The 24,766-nt window shown below is 37.4% G+C and overlaps 1 protein-coding gene across 2 annotated transcripts in view; it reads right to left on the bottom strand.

The window, feature by feature from the left end:
• Nucleotides 1-24,766, bottom strand: part of LOC131050581 (uncharacterized) — a 70,047-nt gene that overhangs the window by 8,752 nt on the left and 36,529 nt on the right. The gene's annotated exons all lie outside the window — the stretch shown is intronic.

The following is a 24,766-nucleotide window of genomic DNA, read 5'->3' as shown; positions in this document are numbered from 1 at the left end:
GATTTTGATTGGATCAATTTCATTAAAATCAGACCTTAACTAGATGCTGTTGCAGCTTCAGGCTAATCATGTTTAAGAGAATTCATTCGTAGGAGCCTCTTTTAGTGCATTTTGATCACCTAGTACGCTTGAACACAATTCATTTTGGTTAGGTGATCATTTTTCAGATTTAGGCAAATCTAGGGTTTATATCTATGCCTAAGGTTTTAGTAATGCATCAATAATTTTGATGATTTTATCAACTTTTTGACAAGAATTACTCACCTAGGAGCATTTTAATCATATCAATATCCTAACTTAGACAACTCTCGCAGGTAGAACATGGCAGCCCCAAAGACTGGAGCAGGCACACGTCAAACCCTCATAAAGGAAGATTTGAGAGGTGAAGTGCTGGAAACAAAGATCACTTTCTTTTGGAGCAATGTGGGAGATACTAATCTTGGGCAATTTAATGTGAAGAAATTTCGTAGCTCACTATACACAATCAAACCTTCTACAACAGCTAGGAAGATGATTGAGAGCAGAATTATCAAGGCAGCTGGTTTTCCTCCAGCCATATGATGCTATGAACTGACAGTTGAATGCACTAAACACTATGACGCTCATACAAGGACAATAGTGGCACTCAATGGGAAGAGTGCTTGCCTATCTATTTGAGGCGGCCATTAGTGAAGCTTTCCACATACCTGAGCCAAGAAACACAATTTATAAGAGCATGGAAGGAACTAAAGCAGTCTATGATGATGACCCCGAGAAATGTCTTGGAATCATCAATAAACAGTAGCTATTAAAAACCCGGCATAAGCAAGGTTCCTACCAGGCTACATAGAGTTGATTTTAAGGAGGAATTCAGTGACTTAATCACTTTACTTAACCGAGTCACGGGCGCCCTCTGGCTTTCTACTTTGAGAATTGGATGTTCTTCTTCATAGAAACATTATCAAATGGGAAGGATATGATCAATTGGGCAAGAATCATTAGCAATAGCATTGACATACAATTGAAGAGGCTAGTCTACACTAAGACATTTTACATGAGCTCATATATCATATACTCCCTTGCTAGAAATTATGAGTATGCCGGATTGATGTATAGAGGTCTAGTTGGAAGGGGAGCTGGACAACTAAGAGCATGTGAAACATATACACAGTTGCAACATCCTAGTAGGCCACAATATAGGAGAGTCAATGACGGCTTCACTATGCATATCACAAGGAACTCTACAAGGCAAAATCTATCAAAGGTTATCTCTGGAAGCGCAGGAATTGGTCAAGAAATTTGGTGCTTCGTCCATTCAATTCCCAAAGTTTACATATAAAAGAGTTCAAGGATGCTCTTCCCCACCTTACATGTTGCCACACTATCCTACAGATAAGATTGTGTTACTAGAAGTGGTAAGGCAGTTAGTGGCATATGATAAGGTGCAAAAGAATAGACACAAGGCCGGCATTCCTTTTCCTATTTCAATTGTACAATCTATAGAAGTTTGCCCCTCTCTACTAGCAGCTGACAACTCCGAAGAAGAATTGTCATCTTACTCATTTACACAATATGTTTCTAGAGATAATTTTGATCCTTATGGAAACATAAGAAAGGCCAACGGGAGAAAGCATAAACACAAATGGCAATTGGAGGATTATTGGATGAATGCTCAAGATGATTTTGAAATAAGAAGGATGTGCTCTAGACTGCCCATCGACATCATCCGAAGATGTAAAATCTTTAATGTTGCTGATCAAGCACAAGACAGCGGTAAACAAAGAGGAGAGAGACAAAGAAGTAAAAGTCAATTAGATTGATGTAGAGATCACAGATCCGAAGGATTTGATGAAGCCAGTCTTGGCCTAAAAACGCAAATGGGTAGATATCCAGAATCATAAACTGAAGGAACAAAATGTGCAATTGACATTTGACTTAATGGGAAGGGCAGACTTATCAGATGACAATGAAGAAGATGCAAGTGCAAGTGGAAGTGTCACTCTTTCACCTCATTCGAAAAGTTCCAAAAGAAAGTAAATCATGAGGAAGGATCATCACGTAAGAGGCATAAATCAAACTTTGGCCATCCTTCCATTAGTACCTCTTCCATGCATGAAGTAGAGACGAATCGAGACGAAGGCTATGAGAACCAAAGACTTGAAGGAGACTTGAATCATGCAGTGACTGAATCAATAGAATCCACAATCTAGAATGATAGAAGTGAGAAGCAAAACAAAGGGAAGCAACCACAAGACCAAGACACATATGTTCCCCACATGCAAATAAGCAATGAGGATGAGGGTAATGAAGCTATAAATATAGAAGAAGACATTGATGCGAAAAACCTCTCCCCCTCGAGATGACCAATTACCTGAGGAAACACAAGTAGAAGAAGGAAGATCCGCTATCCTGACATTGCTCAAAGAGAGGCTCGCAAAAGAAGTAATAGCAGTGGAAGAAGAACCTTTGGGTGATTTGGACAGCCTTCTAAGTCAAACTCAAGAAATCATCGAAAAGAAGAAGGCAACAAAGATGTCAAAAGTAATAAGGGATAATACAAGTTCTCGAGTCATAAAAATCGCCACTCCAAGGGTAGATAAATTTGAAGGTGAGATCACAACAGAAGAATATGATTTGGAAACTATTGATTTGGATGCTCCTACCATTGAACACGCATTGGGTGATATGAATGATTCAGTGAAAACGGTCCATGATATGCTTAGGATGGAAGTAGAAAAGAATAGGAGATTGGAAAGATAAGTGCGTGCATGGAGAAATTACTTCCTACCACCACCACTGTTGCTCCCTCCAAAATCAATTGATCATACAGAGAAAGTAAGAAATTCAGCGCATTTGATGGATACTTGGATAAGCAAATCCTTCAAGAAGGCTAACAAATTCGTAAGAGACATAATGAAGATACTTGATAGAGCTGTGAGAATCCTCGGAAGAACTCAAGCCCTCATGGCAGCATTTGATACTTTTGTCTATACTAGAGACTTCACCATCCCTATATTGCAAGAAATAAGGAAGACGTCTAAGCTGACTTTTGTGAAGGAAGGGATATTGAAAGATGGACAGTCCCCGAACTTTCTGCATTGGAGCAACTTACTTCGCATGAGGAAGGTTATTTATGGAGATATCAGCAATGGGTGCACTCATGTTGATGTAGCAATCCATCTGATACATGACAAGATTGTGGAAGTAGCACAGATCATTCTTGAAAAAGAGATAGACGCCAGGATGCATATAGATGTCAATGAGTTGAAAGAAAGAGTGAAAGTCATATTCCATGGAACTGATGGGTCGAAAACGGAGAAACAGCTAGACATGCATGCACTCATGGTACTTGTTAGCAAGACAAGAGATGTTGGGCCAGGATGGGAGACTACTTTTGTCTCGGCTATTGAGGAATTCAATTATTTGGAAGAACAATTGAAGAACCTATTGGCAGCTCCAATAACCGAAATTGAATGCATAACGATTAGATTCATTGAATTTGCCAAAAGGGAAAAAGAAAAAGCTACGAAACCCGAGGACGCATCCCCTACCTGAAAACCCCCGTCCCAGTCCCGAGGACGTTTCGGGGACTTGGGGACGACCAGGGGACATCCCCCCCATCCCCAAATTGTCAGAATTTTGAGGGGACATCCCCGAAACGGTGGGACGGCTTCTCTAGCTGTGGGGGACATCCGTACGTCCCAGGGACGGCTAGGGATGGATTGGGGACATCCCAGCCGTCCCGGGGACGGCTAGACGTCCCCCACATCTAGGGCTAGGGAAAAATATTAAAAAAAAATTTTAAAAAGTCATTTTTTAAAATTTTTCTAACATGGGCCCTCTATCAATTCAAATTTTTCAGAATAGTTATCAAAAATTATTGAAAATGCGACTATCTATATCTTTCTAACATGGGCCATCTATATTGAAAAATTTTTAAAAACGACTATCAATTTTTTTATTATTGAATTCTATCAAAAATTAAAAGGCAACATTAAATTTATTAATTCATATCTAATTTTATAATTTTAAATTAATTCATATTATAAATTTATAAATAGAAAATAAATTAAATAATAAATATTATACTTTGTTTTTTAGTATTTACTTAGTACTATTTTGATTTCCATATCGCAAGTACTATTTTGATTTCCATATCGCAATTGACAATGAAACAATATGGCAGCAGTGTAGCCTTTGGGCATTTTGTATGTTATTTCTTTAATATCTAATATGATATGCATATTGACAATGTGAATGAATTGAAATTCTGAATTATGAGTGCATATTGAGTATTGAGCCTATTGATACTGTTGTATGTTCGATGTTTGCATTCTAAAATGTTCTCATAGTATCATACACATGCTATATCCACATTTTCAAATGAATATAATGTATAGATGCATGCTTTATCCATGTTTTCATATGAATATTTAGAATTTTCCTATATATTTTAAATTTTCCCTATATTTTATACAGCTGTCCCCTTTGCCGTCCCCAAATTTGCTGGGTAAGGTAGAGAAAAAGGCAACAAAATTCTAGAAGACACTTTGCTATAACTCTATGTGGCAATGAATTTTCTCATTGAATAGTTTCTCCTCATAGTTTGTGCCAAATGGATGTCACATTCCCATTGGCTAATGTTTTTGGTGATGTTTATCTAGATAGGTTTTTTATTGTAGTAAACCCTAATTAGGATTTAGGTGGCGAAATCATGACCATTGATCTTCATTCAATCTTGGCCATTCATTGTAATTGGGAGCAATATATAAGCCCCACTCATTCCCATTTGTAAGAGATTAGAAGTTTGGAGAATTGTTGCTCGATGCTACAGAAGTTAATAAAATCATTGAAGTGTTGGTGACTTGTTAAATTCTTGAACATTTGCTTGTTTCTTCATACTTTTAAGGTAGAGTTTAATATTTAAAAAAAAAAAAAATTGTTTTAAGTATTAGAAGAATGAAAGACTCTTGTGCATGATTGAAGTATTAGGAGCTTCACCTTTGTCCATACTACTAGCAGTTTGTTGGTTGCAAATTTGCCTTGTGTAGTTCACTGGAGTTATTAGTTGAACTGAACTCCAATCACTACTTCTTTATTGATATACTTTGTCTTGAAGGTGTCTATATTTTGGTGGTGGTTTGAAAATTATCAGCTATCCTCAGAAGATTGCACTATCTTTGTAGAGATGTTCACCGTAGGTCAAAGCAGAGATCAATTGAGCTTCACTTAAAGTCGTCCATCACTCTTTTATTCTTAGTTTAGACTAGCTTTTCTAAACCAGAGTATCAAAACTCGCCACGAGTCACGTGAGTTTGCCGAGTTGGCGAGTCGGGCCAAGCTCGGCAAGTTTTGACAACTCGTGACTCAAACTCGACGAGTTTTGCTCATAACTCACCTGACTCGCGAGTCAAGCAAGTTATGGTAAAACTCGCCGAGCCTGAGCTCCAAGACTCGTGCCACAGCTTGTCAATGTTTTGACTTGCAAAAACAAAAAAAATAAAAGTTTTTTGACAGAGAGGCTGAGGTTGTGTCTATGGAAGAGGAGGATAGAGCACGATCTGACACAGGCACAACTGATGTTGGTCATTGTGGCACCTCACAGGCGGAGACTATGGCTACTCATTCATCCAAGACCTACCTTAGACACCTTTGTAGGAGGCAAATAGACTACTCTGAGGCTAAGGCTAAGGATGAGCTAGAGCTAGAGCCTGAGCCATAGACTTGTTTTTGTTTACAGTTACATATATGTTTGGGAACATTTGATGTCATGGATTTTATATACATTTGACAACATTTATAACTCTATATATCTATGTTTTATATTTCCTTCAGCTACAATTTACCTTTCTACGCATGTGATGGATGTATGTTTATGTATGTGATCAAATTAGCTTCTATTTGATGATCTTATGGTGTCTTTAAGCTTTATTCCATAATAAATCTATAAATTTCAAGGGTTTTTTTATTTTGCCGAGTCACAAGTCGAGTCAGCCTTGTCGAGTCCAAGCCGAGTCCGAGTCTGGGAACTTTGTTCTAAACCTTAATCTCTTTTTGCATTCTTTTTATCAAATTGGAGCATTAAGAAAGAGAGCCACATTGTATATTGTTCAAAAAGCATTCCTTGAAATCAAGACATCCATCTCTTGAGAAACATATACATAAGGCCCCTTGGATTACCATCAATCACATCAACCAATTGAGCTATCTACATGTCATGACCTAACTATAGAAACCTTGGAGTCGTCTTGCTTGATCACATCATTTAGCATCCAAGAAGATTTTGATCAAAAGAGGGTGCCTTTGGTATTTTATTCTATGTTGCATAGTGCATGAAAAATACATCAACATCACTTATAGTCATTTCACAAACAAGTAACAACAAGAACTAGCAGCAATTTCACATTTTGTAATATCCCCTTCCTAAGCACTTTCAGCATGATGATTGTTAGCATATTCAGCGGGTTCTCATAGACTAATGAGTTATGGTTAGGGGACTCTTGATGAGTTTAACCCAGCTTATTTGACAATAACAGGTGTCGCATTGAGCTAAGTCAGTTGAGATTTGCACAACACCCTTTTCCAGAGTGGATTTGGGCAATTTGTCCATAGTTACTATTTTTAGTAATTGACACCGACTTGGCCAATTAGTAGTATTTCTATTTTGGGATGTTGATTAGAGCGGGTGATGATGATATTTTGGTTTTTTAATAAGGACAAAAGCATTTAATTTAAAAAACATTAAGTTACAAAGTTAAATTAAATATTTAACTTTAGCATTATTTAATTTATTAAATATTTTCCTAAATGGGCGCCCAAGGTGAAAACTAAATGTGACTTTGAGAATATTGAATTTTAATAACTAATTGGAAGTGAGCGCCAAAGTGGGAGTTATAAGGTTATTTAAAATTAATTAAAGTGCCCAACCCTGATCTTGGTGTGGGGTTTGTGGAGGTTTATTTATTTTGTTTTGGAGCTCATTTCTCAATATGTTGGATTTCTATTTGATGATTGCGCATGTTGGATTGAATTATGTTCATCGTGTGGCTTTGTGAGGACAAAAGCCATTGCAAGGAACATCCTCTACATTAGTGAAAGATCTAATTTGGAGGATTCATTGGTGATTTCACTCGGGAATCACATTTGAGCTTCATAGTTGACTGAAATCTTTAGTTTTTTGAGCATAGATGTTCAGAGCAGATTGAAGAATATCAATAGGTGGTGATAGAGAGATTTATTGCAGATTTATTGAGCAGATAATTCTTACCATGGCTAGTGTACCTGTTCTTGCTGGCCAAACAGCCTGTGAGAGACACGTGAGCTATTGGAGGAAAGGTGTTAGGGTTTTTGCTGTTCATCTTCACTGATTGTGTTCACCCATTGGCTTATGATTCAAGAGCAGATTTGATATACCCTTCTGAGGAGAGGCATCCAGTTTGGGGTTTCTAGATTGCTAATTTAATTGCAAAATCAAACTTGTAATCACTCAAATTAAATAAGTATGTTTGATATATCATTTTAACGTATTTTTGCTATCTGGGTATTGAAGACACTGAAGAAATATTGTAAAATAATTCTGAAAATAAATCTGAGCATATTGCTGGTGGTGGGTTTTTCCGAATATTGAGATTTAAAGAGTTATTTTGTTTATTACATTGCTGTTAGTAAGTTTATTGCAAAATCTATTTCTGTATCTCTGTCTACTTCTCCAAAACACATTCAAACAGGAAATAAAAACAAAACAAAAAACTATACACAGTTGCATATTACACATGCTTTATGGAAACTAATTTTCCCCATTATTCAAAATCAGATTTCATTAAATACCAAATGATGCAGACAAGGATGAAGTGCCCAGTAAAGGACCCAAGCAGCTACCACAAATCAACAAGACCTACCAGCCATTTCATATATGCTTAATGGAAACAACACAATTTTCCCATTATTCAAAATCAGATTTCGTTCTACCTTACAAGCAGATCAGTCCACCCACAAGAAACTTAAAACATCAAACCAAAAACTAACATAAAACATATAGGCTGCATTCAGCCATTAACACACAAACATAAAAACCCAGAAAATTGAACTGCTACACTCAAAGGCACATAAAAACCCCGAAAATTGAACTGTTACAGTCAAAGGCGTACAGCCAGTCAGGAATTACAAAACAAATACCTGGAATTCATACCAAGTCCATTCTCAAGTGACAATCCTGAGAGAACCATCGTGTAAGATTTACAACTTTTTCTCTATCTACTTCTCATGACCCCCTGTATATGTCCCTTTTCCTAGCATATATTGTTTTTCAGATGTCTTTCTAAATGGAAATCAGCGCCTGGTTGAGGTAACTGCTCAGCTAAGAACATGAGATAGAAGAATCAATTGCTGAAAGGTCTGCTGCAGTTAATAACTGCTCACCAGCAGTGACAGCAATGCAACCGCCCATCAGTTTGTAACTCCCATGCCATTGCAAGAGTAATAGCTGTTGATATTTTGTCATTGATGTTGATTATTCTGGTTTGCTGTGACTTTTGGTTGCCAGTGTGTGCTGTATGGTGTCAGAGATGTTGTGTTTCTGAACTTGTGTGCAGACTTTGCCTTGGCAGAACCCTGTTCGTTGCCAGTACAATCATTGGTTTGTCCAGTTTGTTTGATTAATATGGGTGTTTTAGTTTTGCTCAGATTTTGCCGGTTCAGTTACTTTCATGCTCAGACTTTGCCAGTTCAGTTACTCTCACCTATATTCTTCTGGAACTATTGGCATAATTCCAACATTCTGCTTAAAAGTTTGGATTATATAAATCCTTGTCTGACAGGTGGTTGGGCACGTATTCCTCCTGTGATACGTATGCGTCAAATTTTTCTTGTATGAGGAAATGTTGTATCATTGGAGTTATTTTGTTTTCTTTTGGCTTAAGGCATTATGGCTGTGTTATTCTCTGGAATGTCTGCTTTATGTTATTTGTCAGAGGGATGATTCATTTTTTTTTAATCATTGATCTTAAGGCAAGTTGGTGTGCCGTTTTTCTAGGGTTGCTGAAGTGTTTCAGTTGAGATGTCTTTTTGCGTGAGGCTCTTCATGTGGTTTTTGTGCGACAGCAAATATATGAGAAATATATCGTGTGGGATTTTTTATTTTATTTGCTGGAGTCTTTTTTAAGCACGAATTTTATACGCACAGATAGCTTCTTTTGTCTGTCAGTTTGTAACGTCTTTCTGAAAAAACCGTTTTTACCTCTTGGCTAAGTGTGAATTTAGTGTATCGGGTTGGATTATGGTGTGTGGGGTGGGATTTGAAAGTAGCGCTGAATTTTGTATGTATGAATTAGTTGTGTTCTCCTGCCTTAAGTTTTTTTGGGAGATGATGAATAAGTTAAGTGATGTATTATGAGAAGTGTGGGTGTTTTTCGATATGGATTTGAGACCTTGGTGATATAGTATGCTGTCAAAGACTGCACGTATTTTTGTGAGATACAAAGATTGTGTGAAGTGTATCGTTTTTGGTTGAGAAGTTTTGTCTGTGTGGTGTATGTAAAAGCTTTTGTGAGCTGGAACAGAGGGCAGCATGTATGGAATTGTTTATTTTCAGTTATTTATACTAGCTGGGCCTTGAAGAATTTTCAGAGAATGCAGATTTAGAGTGATAATTTGTATGCTGTGGAACAATAAAAAATTTCAGTCACTTGCAGCATGATGATGCTGTCTCAGATCTATATCTTTGTTTGAAGTCTTTTGTAAGCTTGATGTTGTGTGAAGTAAAACTATATGCGCATTCTCAAGTCTCTTTGTTCTTTAAAAATCTCATAAATTCAGAGGTTGTTGCCTCTGTTAAATAAAGTTGATGCCTTCGTAAGTCTTGTAAGCTGAGGTCTGTTTTTTTAGAGTTGGAGCTCTTATTTGTGCATGGGTTGGTGCCCTTGTTTAAAAATGAAAACTTTGATGTCATGGTTTTTTGCCTGAGGGTTTTCCACGGGAAAAATCTTGTGTTATGCTTTAAGTTTGATTACATTTTCTTTTATCCAGTCTTGTCTGTTCGAAGTGAGCAAAATACCGATTCACATAGTACAACACTTCCAAATGGTGTTATCAATAGTCAAGGCTCTTAATGCTCCACCAACTCCTACAACTTGTCTACTTTCATTATGGAGCTAGAGAGGCCCATTTAATGTTTTTTCACTTTTTTGCAAGATAGCCATCAAGTGGAGTCCAATGCCATGCTTAATTATGGTTACTTGATGGCCTTCTTGTCAGGTTTGTGTGCTCTGACTTTGGTATGTTAAGCAATCCACCTTCTAGAAGGACTTTTCTTCTTAGGGTTGCCTTGTCAGGGTATGGATGGGTTTCTTGCACAAACAACCATGTCAAATATGTGCACTTACCTACCTTCCTAGACTAACATTCTCATGTACACCAAGGTCAGGGTTTCTGTGAGGCCTCACCTCGACTCAGTCTGACATTCAGTGGATTTTATATTTAGACTATTATGGATACTTTATTTTGATGCATTTTGAGACTTAGAACTTATATGATTTCAGGATTTGGATAACATTGCTATGATTTGATGATTTACTTACATGCTTTATGAGATAGAACACTACATGATTGTTAGATAGGATGATATTGCAATGATAGATGTCGTTATTGAATTTGCAGGACTTTACTCTGAATATAGAACTATGATGTATGTTTAGTTTATGTGAATTGGGATGAAATTGCTTATGTGAAATTGCTTGATAAAAGATGTATTCAATCTGTGCAAATGAAAATTGTATGCAAGTAATGATGTGTATTGTTATATTATTGAATTATATTATATATGGATATTTGGAAGTACTAATGTGTAAATTGAGATGCGCAGGAAATTTACCACATGACCATGGAAAATTACGGAGAATCAAACCTAGACTTATGTATGTTCGTAAGCCAGGGTTTGTCTATTTGGAGAGACAACACCCCGTTTGTGTTGTATTTTATTTGTAACAGTATATGCTGCATGAGTGTTAAGTGTTAATTAAATTTATTGTGTAAAAACCACAAGAGACAATTTCGTGTTTTATTTTTGTAAAAGTGTTTTATTTGTGTCACTTGACACATGTGTGGATTTAAATTTAAATGTTTTATTTTGTCTCTTGGTGGGAAAGTGTTTAATTATAGTTCTTCTTAAATAAAATAATGTGTTGTCATAAATACTTTGGGAATAAAATATTTGGGGTGGTCAACTTATGTTTGACCCGAAAATAAACTTCAGAGGGGTTTAAAATGGGTTAAATGAACACCTAGGGGTAGTTTAATAGGGTTTCCTAAAGCCCATAAGGTATACCTAGGGGTTAGGGGTAATTTTAGGCAATTTTCTACTTTATAATGATCTTTTTAATGCTTTAAAAATTGGCTTTTTTGAGTTGAGCGAAAATTGAAAATTGGAAGTTAAATCTAATCAAGATTTTTCCTTTTGGAATGAGAGTCTTTTTGCATTTTTGCTTTCTTTCCTTTTTGGTTTTTAGAAACTGTGAGAACTCTGAGAGTGAGCTTCTTAAGCAAGATTTTTGAGAATTGGAGGGTAATCACCCACTCTCCATTTTTGGAGACGAGAAATTTTGAATAGAAAATAATGTTATGGAATAGAAAAATTGATTAAGGGTAGAAGGAAAAAGATTCGTGGATTGGGCAGCTCTTCATCAAATATCATAATACCTTTGGGCAGATTAAGGTTGGTTTCAATTATTCATTTTAATGTCTTCTTCTTGTTTATGTCTGGAAGTTTGTTGGTGTAAGAAATCTGTGTTATTGAAAGTTTGTGTTAGAAAATCTTTTGGTATTTTTACATTATGATTTGTTGTGTTTTGGGAGTTTTCTCAAGATCTCTTACTCTTGGGAGAGAAGAGGATCTTGTGGGTGGTAGCAGTGACAACCCTCGAGTGAGAGACTCTCTTTGAGAGCGATCACAAGGGATCTTTGTGTGACCCTTGCTACATGGCCTGTTTGTGCAATGGGGGTCATAAGGAGGGATATAAGGCTAGAATGCCTTTGGGGGGGCATAAGGAATAAGGGGTTGAGATTCTTGATATTATTATTGTGCCATGAGGTGGCTTCTTGTTTATTTCATACTTGCAGTTCTCCTCAGGGTATTGGTCCACTACCACCCTTTGAAAATGTTCATCACCAAAGTGTGGTGCTGTGAAAGCCAAGTTGGGAATGTGTCTGGAAAATCTGTATGCATTTGCTTTCTATGTGTTTGCCTGTTTGTTACCCGTCTAGGAATTGGTTCTCCGAGCTCGGGGGTGGCTACCAGTTAGCCTAGGCTGGGAGGCGAGCACTCCGTGGTCATATTTGTGTTTCTATTATGCAGGAAAGTCAGGAGAAGAGGATAGGTGCCATGAAAAGATACAGAAGATTATTGTTGAAGATACTTTATTTCATTTGCAAATATTTGTTTAAAGATGTTACAAAAGTAAGCCCTCATTCTTAGAAATGTGAGGCAAGTTGTAATTCTTGAAATTAGACTTGGGGTTATTGTTGTAGCTAAACAAAAGGAACATCCTGTAAAATTTGCAGATTACCTCAGAGTTGTAAAAGCTTGTTTTATTTCTACTTCTGATTTTTAGAAAAAGAAAAGCCATTTGAGTTGCATGCAAAAGCTTCTTTGTATTATTAAAAAAAAAAAATTTAGCTTTCAATTAAATTTTATCTATATTTCTACTTGTTGAAAATATGAGTTTATCTTTGCTGAAAAATCTTACGTAATAAAAAAAAAAAAAATTGTTTAAAGTTATTGCTTAATTAGTTGAAAAATCAATGAATCTATTTATTATAGAAAAGTATATTGTATTTTCTGAAATGTATTTCTAAATTGTATTTCTAATTAGTGATGATTAAAAAGCTTAACAATAGTTTTTGCTTCATTCATTTATCAGCAATTAGAAATAAATAAACAAAAAAAAAAACTTAAGTCTATATATATATATATATATATATATATATATTTGAAATAACACAATGCTTTTCCTTTATTAGTTTTGTTTAAAATTTTTGCATGTAAATCTTATTACAAAAAAAAAAAAAATGCATTTATTGGTATATTTATCACCCTCATAACTTTATGATTATATATTTATATAAAATATATTTAAAAAAATAAATAAATAAATAAAAAAGGGGAAATTGGGTTCCATGCGGACCCCACTGTGTGTATGCACAGTGAGGGCCGCGCGGCGCCCACTGTGTGAACACACGGTGCGGGCCGCTCGGCTCCCACTGTGTGGACACACAGTGGACGGCCGCGGCCGCCACTGTGTGGCCACATAGTGGTGCAAGCCGCTAGCGGCGCCCACTGTGTGGACACACAGTGGTGTCGCGGCGCCCACTGTGCGCCCACACAGTGGCGCCACGGCCCTCCCCACCTCCATCTTCGTAACCTGCATAAAAATATGGCCGCCGCCGTTGTTCGGCCCTGTGGAAAAATTTAGTGGAAATAAAAAAAGGGTTAAACCCTAGCCCGGGTAGGGCTAGGGCAAATGAATTTAAAAATATTATATATAAAAAAAAATAGAACCCTAAATAGGGTTGGAGAAATACTGATTATTATTTTAGAAAGTTATTGTGCTTTTGAAAAAGAATTAAAATATATAAAATATATGTAAATATATATGTATCTATATATATATATATGGATATATATATATATATATATAACTCTGGTCATAATTTGGAGTAAGTATTTAATTATAAATATATATATATATGTGTATATATATATATATATATAATTCTGGTTATAATTTGGAGTAAGTAATAAATAGAAATTTAAAAATGGTTGATTGGACTATATAGTCATATTGGAGATTAAATTAATTTTCCTCTCCTATTCCTTTAGCATGATTGATTTAATAAACTTAATGACTGGATATCTCGTGGAGATAAAATTAAACCAGTTAGTTTTCCGCAAATAATATTTAACAAACTATCGATGCTTGGTTCGTCTCAGAACTAGTTCGAATATAATTATGGAAATTTCTATAACGCTTGTCGTGTGAGTGAACTTGTTAATTAATTAGTATGTTTTTTAAAAAAAAAAATTGTTCCGTTTTTGCCCTAAATTTTGGGCATGACAGTTTCCCATTCATGACCGTTGGTCTCTTCTTTGCGACCAGTTTGCTATATATAGGTTGTTAAGCATCATTGTAAAGGGTCCTCTCCTTGTTGGCTTGAGCTACTATCTGCTCTTTCACTTCTCTTGAGGGATTGCATATTTCTTGCATTTCTGCAACTGTAAGTTTGGCCATTAGCCTGAGAATGAATTGAAATCATCATTCTTGCGTCTTCAACTTATGCATGTTGTGTATGTTTTCTTACCTTCATGATAAGTGTGTGTTTTGTGGCTTTCTCTCCCATATGTTGTGTTAACTTGTTTTCTGAATGTGACTTGTGGGAAACTTTTTCCCCTTTGACCTTTAGCAAATTCTAACCTCCATGCATGAGTTGGGGTCATTCATGCAACTGAAGTTTGTGCATCTCCAAGGTATTTCGATTGATTCTTTGTGTCATTTCAGAGTGGGGAGAGGAACATCTCTTATCATTGTGCATCACCTCCTTTCATTTTAGCATTTCCTTCTTCCTTGTTTCTCAGGAAACTATTAAGATAGGTTTAGAAGTAGAATTTGGAACGTTAAGTTGGTTCAAAACTTGCACATGGATTGAGAAGGACGTCGGCCTTCTCGAGAGATTCAACCCCTTGCGCAAGGTCCCACACTTCAGGGTTGTTTCTATGTTTCACGAGGTTGTTGAGTTGATAGCTTAGCAAGGGTGGAACCTTTTGTGACAACATGGCCCACACAAATCAATGTAAACAAGTTCCAAAGGTTTTGATGTAGAATATGTTGAACACACCACAGAATTGAGAGCGAAGAGCAAATCAGCCCAAACCTTCTAATTCTTAAATACTGATCTTCAAACTTTAAATCACAAGCATATAATCTCAGCAATAACAAATTATGAAAGTTCGACACACAACAAACACATGAACACAAGATTTAAGTGAAAAATCTGATCAAGGAAAAACCACAATGAGAATCAAACTCACAATATAAAAATAACCTATTACACTGTTGCCTCCGAAACACCCTGCTCTTGAGAGGACTTGTAGAACTAAGGTGCACAACCTTAGGGCAAGATACAAGTGATTTGCAAGTGTTTCAAGCCAACATACAAAAAGCTGCCAAGAGACTCGCTGTCTTCCCGCAAAAAAAGCAAATAACTAAATTGGAATGAACAAGATCGTCTAATCATGGAATTGATCTTGAGCCACTGTGTCAAACAATTAATATCATAACAAACTCTTATGATCCAAGAACACAAGCTCTGATTTCTGTCACACTAAGAATATCATCATCAAAGCTCTTCACCACAGTCTTTCGCACATCTCAAATACCAAATCTGCTTATAGGTCTTTCACACCTTTGGCAAATCAATTCACACCTATTCCACACACTCACTAATACATTTGTGCCATTTTGTATACAAGGTTAGTTATCGAAACCCTTAACTAGGTCCGCCACAAATAGAATATACATTATTACATAAACTTGGCCATCCAAACCTAAAATATCAAATGCGGTCCACTCCAAGAGATAGAGAGGACCCAAAAACATTACAATACAACATATCTAAATGATTCCAACAAAACACACACACTAGCACATCCTCCAAGGTTGCATCAAATGAAACATTTAGATGAACAATAAAGCACACCAACTAGTTGGCCTAAAACATTTTCCAATGCATGAAACTCAATGCGGATCTACACACACCATTGTGAGACCCAAAACATTAGCCATACACATCCTCCAATGCAAACTCAGACCAAAAGAATATCATCCAAGTAGAATACAATATCATAGTCAACCAGAGACCAGAATAGCTAAACACCTAGAACTCAGTATATCATAACTTCACTTGCCAATCAAGCTACCACTTGATAACTAAATTGGAACATTGCATAGATCACATGAACAAATCCTCCAAACTGCAGCACCTAAATCCACATCTAGAAGCCAGCAAACATTTTCCGGACCTATTTCAACAAATAGCCTTACTATCAAAAAAAACAATAGTAATCAACTCAACCAATTGAGCCATACAACATTTGCAAAATAGATAGTGCAATATAGACAGAGCATAGACATCATGTGTAGAACCATAGCATATAATCTTCACAAACAGGAGGAAAGCAACACTTTCTTCCACTAAGACATTAAATATTAATTCCTACATAATGAAACTTCCACTATACCAATCTTTTGAAAACACCACAACATCTTCATCAACACCAGAACATTCAACACTGTACATTTTATTTCCTACATATAGAAACATCTACTATACTATTCTTGCTTCCATATCAATACAAGATAGGTTGACTTCAATGACAACACAAGATAGGTTGACATCAATGACAACAAGGCACAGCAACTCAAGTTTCCAACACAATATTGCTTTGATTTGAAGCTTGTCCTTGTTAGTTTCCCATATCGGCATTGTTTAGAAATGATATTTGATGGGTTTTCTATTCCGGGCATGTCCCTTACAGCTTGCTTTTTGCCAATCTTCACGATATTGTCAAAATTTTGGCGTCCTATCCTCTTGTGCCACAGCCAACTCTCATCTTCTTGCCCCACGTAGCTTTTTTCAATTCTGACCTCATTAAGAATGCAGATGTTTCAATCCCTTTTGTAGGCATCAACTATTAGTTTTCCATCTTTGATAATTTTGCATCCTTCAACATGAAATGTGTGAAAACCAATTCAGAAATACTAAGAAAGGAGGGGGGAGGGGGGGGTGTGGGGGGCTGAATCAATATTTCAAAAATATGAATAGTTGAAGCCACACAAATAAGCAGATTGTACATTCAGAGAGAAGACACAAAATTTATCTAGTGGAAAACCCTCCCCCAGCACACAATAACTATCATTATTAAAAAATGGGCTCCAAACTGTTGACGTGTATTTTGTACACCATCATACACAGAATAAAATACCTAAAGGCATCTTATCCTCTCTTGAATAAAGTCTCTAACTGCTGAAGATTTCGCAAGAAGGATCAGTTAGGATGACTTCAATGTTCTGGTTAGTAGGGTCTCTACGTGTGGATAAGCTCCAGTGGTATGATGTGATTTGCTGTGTCCTCAAGGGGCCTTACGTTCCGAAGTTTTACTAAATTAAAGAAGCTTTTCAAAAAATAACAAAAGGATAGGGTTTGCAAGAGGTCTAATCTAATCTAACCCTAAGAATGACTTCATGTGGACAAGACTTGGCAAGATTCTACCAACTTCAATTTCGCCATAAAATAACAACTCAATTGAAATTGATGCGATCTTCTAAGGTAACAAAATGATTTTCAATGCATCAAAGTTCAAAGACACTACCACGAAGGTACATATCCAAGATACAATAATGATTGAAGGTTAAGTGATTCAAATATCTCCAGTTGACCACGCAAGGCGTTCCTACAATCAGCAAGAAGCTAGTGGTTTGGAAAGCGAATCCTACCAAAGATCAAGTCTCACATTTTGCCCTTCGAATTAACACACTACTTTGATTGAGAATGATTCAAATGAATTGAACAACCATGAAGATAACCAAGAAAGTTGCAACAAAACACCATAACTTCAATATTTCATTGATTTCAAAGTCATCATGTACAACAATTGTTTGAATCCCTTTCCTCAAAACTCAATCTTGCTACAAAAATAAATTGCTTCTAAACTCTAATCTCTCTAATACATCAAACTCTCTGACATCTAACTATTATCTATTCTATTACCAAATGAAATGAAAATGAGGGTATAAATAGCATCCTCAATTACAATGAATGATCCAGATTGAAAGCAGATCAACGGTCAAGATCATGACACCTAAACCCTAATTAGGGTTTGTTACAAATGGCCTCCTTTTTACTGAACAATATTAAATGCATAGCCAAATATTAAATTTGGCACAAAAACCTAGGAGACATAAACCAATGACAATTAAGGTGCCATGTCATCTATAACAACCTCTCATCTAGAATCTTATTCCCTTTCCAATGTTCCTTTTTAGCATATGCAATGAATCTTGATATGATTCCTTCGATCTCAGCAATTGGAATCTCGGGAAGATTCTTCATACTTTCTTCCAAGTGGATGACCTGATCGAATGCATCTAGAAGAGCTGCGTCCCATGTAAGTTCAAGTTCCTTTGTTCTTTCAATCAAGAGCATAGTGGCAAACATCTGATCATGTTGCTCATCTGTGATATTAGCGTCCTTGCAAAAGATGACCTTGATTCTATCCTCCAATTCTTGCAAATCCACATCTGTCTCGACCTCGATCCTCCTGCCAAGAATGGTACGTAGTACCTCAAATACTCTGTCCTGGATCGGATTGATCACCTCCTCAACTTGGCTACATCTAGTACTGATGTCCTCAAAGAGAACACTCTTCATATGGAATAAGGTTGACCACTGAAGCAAACTATGAGGTCCTCCATCCATGATCTTTTCTTGCACTAAGACCTTCCTCGATGTTTGTCTAATTACTTTCAATACAAGAATGATAACATCTCTGGTATGAGAAAAAGCGGCTACTGTTATCATCAAGTTGTGGATTATCTCAAGAACCTGGATAGCTCTATGAATAGTCTTCATCATCCTTGTTACAAATTCTACGGCAACTATATGAGATTTGTCCATCCAAGTACTCATACGCTGGACCATATTCCTGAATCTTTCTGCCTCATTAATTGATTGAAGTGGAAGTGCCTGCACTGGTGATCTAGCTGGATCCTAACGCCCCAAAGGTTCATTGAGATGACTGAAATATGTCCTCCATGCACCGACCTCTCTTTCAAGCTTTCTATTCTTCTCCATTTCTTCTCTAAGCTTGTCTTTCAATGCCTCAAATGAATCGGTGGCATCATCTAGTGTCTGCTTTGCTGTGGACGGACCTAGCTCAAATGTCTGTATATCATATTCCTCTGCTAGGATCTCCCCTTCATATTTGTCCACTGTCAGTGTAGCTATCTGTAGTTTTCTGGATCCAGTTTCATCTCTAATCATCTTGGACATCTTGGTAGCCTTCCTCTTCTCTGTTACTTCGTGAGAACGTCCAACAAGGCTCTCTAAATCAATTACATTCTCCTCGTCCTCTATCACGATCACCTTAGTTAATCTTTCCTTCAACCAATCTGGGATGGCCGATCTTGTCTCTTTCACTTGAATTTCCTTATGCACTACTTCTTCTTCTCTGGGAGGAGATGTTACCTCATTATCTTCTCTATCTTCATTTAGCTCATAATCTTGGAGAGATCCATCTGGTGACCCTTGCGGTGCCTGTCCTTCTTCCTGCCTATCGTTCTGTACCATCGACTCCATAGATTCTTCCACCTGAAGTGTCCTCTTCTCTGGTCTAGAAGATGTACCGGATGAACGATCTCGATTGGCCCCTTGCTTCTTTTTGGAGGATTCTCTCTTTTCTGGCCTTTCTTTCCTCTTCGAACCTCTTGGATGGAGATTGCCTTCACTTGCACTTCGAAGGTTACCTTCACTTGCATTCCTAGGATTAGGATTTCCTTCGCTTACACTAGCTCCACCTTCGGCTGGTTTCTCTTCCAAAGTGAAAGTCATAGCTATGTCCTGCTCTCTCAACTTTTGATGTTGTACGTCAACCCATCTGCGAGTACAAGACAAGACTGGAGCCATCAAAGCATCTAAATCCACGACCTCGGGCTCATTCCAATCTAATCTTATTGATTTGCTTTCTCGATCATAGGATGACTGGATATGTCTGCCACTGTCCTGTGCTTGGTCGGCCACTCTGTAAATCCTGCATTTCCTGATGAAATCCAAAGGCAATCTAGAATGCATCTTTCTTTTCACTTCAAGATCATCTAAGAGATTCATCATAAAATCTTCTATTTGGTACTCATGCTTAAACTTCCTACCGACTGTCTCCTCTAAATATCCATGTGGATCAAAGCTTTCTCTCAAAGCAAAGGATGAAAAAGAATACAAGGCTAACTCCTTCTCTGCGTCATCCATAGCTAAAGCATTAGGACATACCTCAACTGAATTGCCCAAAATGATAGGTACCGGAACTCCATTCCCATGTCTATGTCTGAATGCCTTCGCATATGCTGCCAACTGTCATGTTACTTCAAGTAACACAATTCTGTCTGTCGGATATCTCGGCAACATGTATGGAGGTAAAGGACATCCATGTACTCTAATATAAGTGAATTTCGGAAACTGGATAAACCAAGCACCGTACCTCTTCACTAGTTCCTGTGCATCCTGAGATAATCTGTTGTGAATTCCACCTTGCAACGTCCTTGTGATGTTCATCGTGAAGTTATCATTAACTAGCTTGTAGTTGCTTCCTGGCGGATGATGCAAGTGGACATAGGAATCACAAACTCTGACCTCGCCGAGTCCTCTTCCAATCACTCCTCTGTGAGATAATCCTGCGTACTCAAAGCTCCTGATCAAGGCATAGATGACGTATGAACTCATGTGGAAGGACTTGGTAGCCTTGAGTCTCCTCAACTGTACGTCCAAGCAATGGCTAATCATCCTAGCCCAATGTATTGTTCCTTTTCCTTGAACAATCACCTGGATGAAGTAGAACATCCACTTCTCAAAATAGAAGGCGTGAGGGGCTCCTGTAACTCGGTTGAGCATTGTGATCAAATCTCTGTACTCCTCCTGAAAATCAATCCTATGCGGTGTGTTCGGGATCTTGCTCAGGCGAGGACGAATCTTGAGTAACCAGTTCTTGTTGATGATGCTTAGACAAGCATCTAGATCATCTTCGTACATGGACCTGGCTCCTTCTATGCTCTTGTATATCATATCTCTATGCTCTGGAAGATGGAAAGCTTCACTTATAGCTTCCTCTGAAAGATACGCCAAAGTATTTCCTTCATTGGACACGATCGTTCTGGACTGAGGATCATAATGACGAGCACACTCGATCATCAACTCATGGCACTGAACTGCTGGAGGGAAGCCGGCCGCCTTAATGATGCCACTCTCGATTATTCTCCAGGCGACAGGTGATGGCTTGCCAATGTAAGGGACCTCTCGAAACTTCTTCTTGCTGAAGTTGCCCAAGTTGGTATCTCCAATGTTGCTCCACTTCGACACGATCTTGGTCTCCACTTCTTCGGTCTTTTGATCTTCCTTCATGAGAGCTGGACGACTGGTGGATGCTCCCGCCTTCGGGGTCACCATACCTACACAACATTTCATAATAAGAACTAGATTTTGCAATGCATAACATAGAGAGTAAATTTTAGGAAACCTTATGATAAGTCCTTGAATTATCATTTCCTAAAAAACGATTGAGCTAATGGAATTCAAAATTTCAAAATTTCAAAATTTGAAGCTATGACGATCAACATTCAAAATCAAAACAATAAATCCATATCGCCATACCTCACTTGAGAGCTAACTCTAGAATGCAAAACAAATGGATTCGCCTAGGCAAAATTAACGTTTGAAGCCTTTGCCACGTGATCTTCAAGGATAATGAACGTCCTTCCTATCAACTTTGCCACCTTTGGGGATGTCCTTGACGTGATCTTCCAATATCGTTGGCAAGTTCGCTTTAATTCTAACTCGCACCCCTTTGATAATACTTCGCACCACCTTTGGATAGAAACTCGCACTTCTCCTTTATGAAATTCGCTTCCTCTTTGTATACTCCAAATCGCATATAAGAGATGATAAATGACGATGTAAAAATGAAACTTTCACCCTCCCTTTATAAGCACTCACCTTCATATTCACCTCTAGGCCGACTTTTATAAAATGAGGCAATTAAAATGATTTTTTAAATAAATAATAAAGGCCGACCTTTGTAAAAAGTGCTCCATTTGATTTTTTTATTAAATTAATAATTAATTATTAAATGCCTTTGTTTTTTAATTAATAAATTCGATTTTTAAAAGGCAAAAAAAATTAATTAATTAATGTCTTGCGCTATATTTAAATGCTATTTTTAATTGAATTTTTAATTTATCGAATTTTCTAGCATTTAATAAAATTCAAAAATGTTTGTTAGCACCAAAATTTGAAGGTGGAAAAGTACAAACCTCATCGCCCTGGTCCCTTACTGAGGGACAGGAGCGATCTAGCATTTCAGCCTGGAATCTTGTGCTTTTGACATTCAAAATCTCCATCCTTACGTTGAAGTTGGCATTTTTGCTAGGAATCTCAAATTTGGGTGACTTGACTTTGCGAATGAGTGCCTCTTGAGGTGATATCGCCCTGGTCCCTTGGTGAGGGACAGGAGCGATCTTGGTGTTTCTCTCCTTGATCTCGCTTCTTTAATCATCAATCTTCATTATATGGCAAGCAATGATGTCATTTCTTCATTCCACCCTTACTTCACTTGGCTTCTACGAGACACTTTGATGTTTAAATAGATTATCGCCCTGGTCCCTTGGAGAGGGACAGGAGCGATCCTGAAGTTCTAGCCAAAATTTACTATCTTTCAACCTTTGTTCTTTGTTCATTGCTTCCTAAATGATGTCCTTGATCTTGTATATCCTTGCCTTGTCTTGATTTTGAAGGAAAATGAATGATCCTGTGCAAATCGCCCTGGTCCCTGACTGAGGGACAGGAGCAATATAGGTCCCTTGGTTCAATTGATGACTCTTTGACGTTTGAAACCTTTGCATATCATCTTCTTAAGACGCCTTAGACCCTGCGCAACCATGTACAATCTTGACTTGGCATGAATTTTGAATGAATTGGCAAATATGGTGGATATCGCTCTGGTCCCTGACTGAGGGACAGGAGCAAACTGGGACATTTGGTGCAAATCCTTCAATTTGGTGATCTTTATAACTTTGTTCATCATCGAGATACCTCAAAAATGTCCTTGCCTCCACGTATCTGGACTTGGAGTGGTCTAAAACTTGGGATGAAGGCAAGATAACTAAGATATCGCCCTGGTCCCTGGCTAAGGGACAGGAGCGAATTTGTACTTTCAAACTCAACTACACTTTGCCACCTTCAAAAATTATCTTCAACAATCTTGTTGTGCCCCATTTTATTCATCTTTGGCTTGGAAATCATTCAAACTTGGCAAGAAATTCATCTAAGATAAAGATCGCTCTGGTCCCTGACTGAGGGACAGGAGCGCTCAGGCCAATTTAGAGTTCATTTGGTGTCTTGCAATCTTCAATTTTGTCTTCAATGAATCCGTTACACTGTCTTTGCTTGCCTCAAACCTAAAACTTGCTTGATCTTTGCCCAAAACATGCTTCATGAGGAATTTCGCTCTGGTCCCTAGGAGAGGGACGGGAGCTACACTGAACTTCACCCTGGTCCCTGACTGAGGGACAGGAGCGAACTTGCATTTTGGTCCACTTTTCCTTCACGAAGGCACCTCAAGTTATATTCAATTGATAAAACATATCTCCTTTGACCTCTTCAAATCGTCAAGTTGTTGAAATCCTGCAAGGACAAAGCAATATTTGATTTTGAACTCCGGTCCTTCACTGAGGGACAGGAGCGATTTTGACTCCTGGGGCATTTCCGTGTTCGTGAAATTCTTCAATTTATATTCAACGGAAAGATCACGCCTTTCTTTACCATTTCCACTTGAAAAATCATCTTGATCCTGCAGAGACAGTAAGATTTTTGAAAACGAGCTCCGGTCATTCACTGAGGGACAGGAGCGATTTTGCTCCTACAAGCCAAAATATCATGATTTCACAAGTTTAATCACTTCACAAGGCAAAAACAAATCATTTCCAATGCCCGGGATCAAATATCAAAAAACTCAAAATTTGGTCAAAATTACTCAATTGGATAAAATTCACAATTTCATCATTAACACTTAGACAAATTTAAACTCTGCATTCAAAATTCCAATTGAAAATAAACCATTCTGGCGAATTCATTTCATTCAAAATTGCATCCTACAAAAGGAAGCTTAGAAAGCTCTCAAGACTGACTGGACTCTGGCCTGAAAAAAGACAAAACGAGAACCCTAAGGCTTGACCCTAATCCAGATAACTGACAAACTACCAAAACCCTAAAAGGCAAAGCGAAAAGCGAGCAAAACGAGCAAAAAGAGGGGGTCCCCATTTCAAAATGGGGCGATGTGTGAAATGGTCACAACACAAACCAGTTACATTCAAGAGCTCCAACTCTTTAAAGAGCACCAACTCCCAAAACAGCAGAGGCTCCAAGCTCTATTTGAGCTACAACTCAATAGAAATCACTAACATCCTTTTGAAAACAAGTTTACTAAAATGAAAATTCTGAGAGTCCAGCAGCACTTAGTGAAATATTCAGGATACAATACAACATACTGCAATTCGAAAATAAAGTACAAAGATTCAACACTTCTTCTTCAGCACTAAATGAACATGGCAGCACCCAACCATAACTGCAAAAGATCATTGAAAAAAACACACTGTATGATCAAACAGTCTCTCCAAAACTTCTTCCTTCATTTCTTCAAAATCAATCTGCCTTCATAACATTCTGATATTCTTGTATGTGTTGTTCAGCATCAAATCATGGTTCTCCAAGCTGCAGAAAACTTACATGCACACCACATTAACTCAAAAAACTTTCTTTTAAAAACAGTTCAAAACCAATCAACTACACAAAATATATGATCTTCTTCTTTATTGCATTCAATAATCACAAACATACTTCTGTTTTCTTTTTGTCTCCATTCCTCATCTAATGTAACTACAACATATTACTGTCAACTTCTGTCCTCAACTGTAAATCTTCT

The sequence above is a fragment of the Cryptomeria japonica genome, chromosome 8 (assembly GCF_030272615.1).
Source record: "Cryptomeria japonica chromosome 8, Sugi_1.0, whole genome shotgun sequence".
Classification (NCBI taxonomy): domain Eukaryota; kingdom Viridiplantae; phylum Streptophyta; class Pinopsida; order Cupressales; family Cupressaceae; genus Cryptomeria; species Cryptomeria japonica.
This window is presented reverse-complemented; position numbering and strand designations above follow the sequence as displayed.